General features: G+C 29.7%; 1 long non-coding RNA gene across 1 annotated transcript; it reads left to right on the top strand.

The window, feature by feature from the left end:
• Nucleotides 1-1,468: 1,468 nt before the first annotated feature.
• Nucleotides 1,469-4,561, top strand: LOC123897958. Its single transcript, XR_006805147.1, has 6 exons — nt 1,469-1,619; nt 2,731-2,887; nt 3,358-3,406; nt 3,541-3,701; nt 3,962-4,048; nt 4,328-4,561. It is a non-coding gene; the product is annotated as an uncharacterized LOC123897958 (long non-coding RNA).

The following is a 4,561-nucleotide window of genomic DNA, read 5'->3' as shown; positions in this document are numbered from 1 at the left end:
TCAACAAATATTTGTTTCTTTTATCCTTAAATGATGATTTAATTTTGCATAAATATCTTAACTAATATTTGTTTATTTTATCAAACATATTATCTAGCTTACCAACAAAAAACATATTATATATATATATATATATATATATATATATATATATATATATATATATATATATATATATATATATATATATTACTTTGACACTTTCTATCCAATATTTTCCTTCATTTTGTAATTAATTAATAGGGTAATTTTTTTGGTATACATAATTATAGTATAATTTAACTTTATCATAATTTATTTCAATAAATTTTCTTTTATTTATTTGCTTTTTCCAAATTCAATATTTTTGTTGCTTTCAATTTTTTTTTTGAATACTTTTATTTTATATTTTCCAATAATGTATATTTTAATTAGGCATGTCACATAATGTATAGTCATATCATATGGCAACATGTGTTTTTTTTTTTTATAAAAAAATAGTTTAGAGATCCGTGCATTAACACGAGTCCATTGATTTTTTTTTATATTTAAGTTTATTATTATATTATGGTAAAAAAAAAATTATTTAGAATAAAATATTTTAAAAAATTATTAAAATATAAGTGAAATTATTGTGTTATTTCTTGAAAAACTTATTAAATCGTTAAATTCCACCTTTTCCAAGGTGAAAAAAATTAATTGTTTAGGAATCGAACTCCGGCTCCACTTTTATGCATAGATTTGCTCAACTTCTTTGATGTTACTCCCTCTATTTCTTTTTTAATTGTTCGTTTGCGTCAGATTTAACGTTTCTATTTAACTGTCCTTTTGGTATTTTAAGGGTACCTGATGACAGTCAATTATATGATGTTTTTAGTAGTAATTTAGGGTAGTTTTAATAGCAACCAAAGCCCAAAAGCAAGCAAATACCTGGAAAAGTGAAGTTACTTGGCCCAGAAGCAAGAAAAGTGGAAAAAGCAGCAAAAAAGGGCAAAAACGTAATAAATAGCGCAACCATCGTACCTACGATGCGATCCAGCGTGTCACGATGAAAAAGCGGTTTAAATTGAAGAAAATCTGCAACAAATCTTTACAATTGTACCACGATGACTTGTCATCGTGGCACGATAAAAGGCGGTTGAAGAAAGCAGAAAATCTGGAGAAAATCTTCCATCATACCACGATATGATCCATCGTGGCCACGATGAGGCGAAATTACACGCCATCGTGGCCACGATGGGTGCGATGGACGTGCAGAAAAAGCCCAAACTCAGCTGAAAAACTATAAATATAACATTCCTCCTTCATATAATATTATTCATTCAGAAATCACTCAACAATAGTGATACTCAAAAGAGAGTTAGGAGAACTCTAAGGAGGAGGCAAGGAGGGCCAAGGAACTCCAAGGCCAATAAAGTTCTTTTCTTTATTGTCTTTGTAATTTATTTTTCATAGGTTAGGTGGAGTCGATCGAAGGAATTGAACTCCTTCACCGAAAATTCAAACCCTTCACTACAAATTTAAAACCCTAACTTTCATAGAAATTGAACCCCTTCAGTAAAACTAGAAAATTTGAACTGTTCCCTTCGCTGCAAACTTCGAAGGAATTGATTGCAAACTTGGAGGCTACTCATTCATATGTATGCAATCTTTAAACCCTAAGTTTTTATTTTATTTCTTGTGAGATTTCAATTTCTGTTGTTATTGTTGCTATTTCTGTGTTTTTTTTATCATTATTATTGATTATTATTTTTATTATTAGATTATTAGAGTCTAGATTGCTACAGTGGTAAGTTGCTTAGTATAATAGATTCACAATCTGTGTTAGTTGGTTAAAGAGTATACTATAGTATTTATTAGAGTCCAGATTTATTTTTGATATAATTTGTAAATTAAGACCATGGTTATAAGCATTAAATTTTGACCACGTTAGTTTTCATTGAATTTCTTACTATTAGGTTGTTTAAAGGTTTCATACTACTCATGTTGAGGGAAAATTTTGAAATGTCATGCCTTGGTTCAAACAGGGGAATAGTAAATGAATTTGTTTGATTTTTGGTGTATAATCTACATACATATTAAAAGTAGAGCAGAATATAGGACTTAAAAATTGTACCCTTTGGTTTAGGCTATCTAATTCTAGCTCCATTTTCTCTGTGTGCCAAATAGAATCATGGTTACATAGAAAAAATACAATAGAATTAACAAGTAGCCGCCTATTTGGAGTGAAACTAACAAGATTTCAATCATTTTGGGTTTTATCAATCTCAACTATTAGGGTGTGTTTGTTTGGGGGATTAAAATTATAATCCTAGGATTATTATTCCTTGGAACATTATTGCTGGGAGTATTATTCCTATCAATGTGTTTGGTAAATAAATAAAGTTCCTTGGAACATTTTTAAAATAAATTCAATTAACATTTTAAAATATTAAAATAAAAAAATAAATGAGTTAAAAACAATGAGAGAGTGGGGAGTTATGAGTGGTTACATCTTATTCCCATGGGAATATAAGATTCCCACCATTTAACATGGGAATGAAAAGTGGGAAAGTCATGTGTAATTTATATTCCAAGGAATAAAAAATTCCTAGGCATAATTTTTTAAAACTTGAAACAAACATAGGAATTAAAGATTCCCAAAGTCACATTCCTGGGAATAAATTTATAATCCATGAAACAAACACCCCCTTATCTTTTAATTTTATGCCTTTGATGGTTATGTTCATCAATTTCTTGCTTCTTTTCTAGGATTGCTACCTTGTGTACATTCTCACTGAAATGGCTGGAAGTACATCAAATGACTGAAATAGTGTTCACTCGGACATGTGATGCAACTCATCTTCTTGCTTTGATTCTTAGGAATCTCGATTTGAAAGCCATCCCAATTAATGGTCATGTGAGTCAGGTAATTTTACTAGATATCTTGCATTATAATTGTAATTTGTTCTAAAATTTCCTTTTTTTTTCCCTTGTTATTGGAGGGCATGATGTGTTAGATGGTGTGATTCTTTAGCAGCTCCCCCCATTATTTGTGTTTGTAGGTCTGCCAATGCCACCATGATATCTGTCATTTATATTATAATATTATAATATGTTTCTTCTAACAACCAAAACAACTTGGATAAGTTCAAGTCCGGTGATTGTAATATTCTCCATTGTACTGACATAGCTATAGAAGGGGACTGGTTATGGAGTGGTTCACTTTTGTTTAATTTATTGTTCAATTGCTTACTAATCTATAATTCTCTTAGTGATAATGTGTATAGAAGGCAACGACAGATGTCAACTGTTGTGACATATGCATTGCTGCCATTATCTTAGTTCCAATATCAATTATTAGAAGTTATTTATTTTGTTTATCATGTCACATGATAGGTATTTCCTGTTGCTCAAAAGGAATTTTGTGGATTCAATCCTTTTACAAGTATGAACTCTCTCCCTACTCTGGTCTTAACTTGTTTGAGCGAGCTTGAATACCCACTTTTTCCTTTATTCCTCGTATCTCTTCCTTTATTTTGGGTGCAAAATATACTAAACTGACGTGTTCATGTTGTGCAGCATTTGTGTGCTATAGAATTATTTTATAATATGAGGTTCTACACAAACTTATAAGCTATGAGTTTTGGTACATCTCTCACTCTTCATTCTCAAACATAGGAAATTCACACAAAGGTTCAAGTTATTGACATCTATCTAGTCTCTTTTTAATCCACACAAAGGTAAAGCTAAAGTATGCCTATTTTGTCAAATAACTTATAAAAATTAGTTTTGATAATAATGTCTTTCTTGTATTTGATAACATACCTTAATTAAGATAGTAATGTGTTTGCAAATTAGTCTCATCTGATATATAGATTTTGTTGGGTTGTTTAGTGTCATGTTATTTTGCATTTGAATTATATCTCTCAATGCTACTACATATATAGACCCTTAGTAATTAAGTTGATTAATATGTTTGAATTATATCTCGTGATTTTAGGCTTTACAAAATGCTGCTTATAAAGCTGATTGGTATGTTCTCTATATAGTGTGCAGTATGTCACAATCTACGGAAGTTGTTCATGAGGTAATTTCCCCCCGCTCCTAAGTATTGTTGTCTCTTTTTATGTAAACCTTTATGTCACAATCTATTTAAATTAGTTCACTTTTAATTAGTTCACTTTTAATTCACTTTAAATTAGTTCACTTTTAATGAACTTTTTCCTAACACTTTTTATGTATCAAGCTGTATCAATTGATTAGTACTATTGTTTATCTAATTGGTGCAAGAGAGAAAACAAGCTATAGTACATGACGAAATTTGGAGACAGATCTAAGTTTAAGTTATTTTATTCTTTTTGTCTAGGTACGGTTATAATTTTAATGATATGCAGTTTCCCCAACACATTAAGAAGGGATATGAAGTTTTTTCAAGACTTAGAATAATTCATTATTGTGTTGGTTCTCTCTGTGTTATAATTGTAATTAGTTTGTAGTTAGTTACTTATTTCTTCATGAGTGATATTACCCCTTAAATTAGTTTGTAAATTTGTTCTTATGTAATTTAAATTGGGGAAAATAAATTACTCTCATTTGGATA

Source organism: Trifolium pratense, linkage group LG7, assembly GCF_020283565.1.
Source record: "Trifolium pratense cultivar HEN17-A07 linkage group LG7, ARS_RC_1.1, whole genome shotgun sequence".
Lineage (NCBI taxonomy): Eukaryota > Viridiplantae > Streptophyta > Magnoliopsida > Fabales > Fabaceae > Trifolium > Trifolium pratense.
This window is presented reverse-complemented; position numbering and strand designations above follow the sequence as displayed.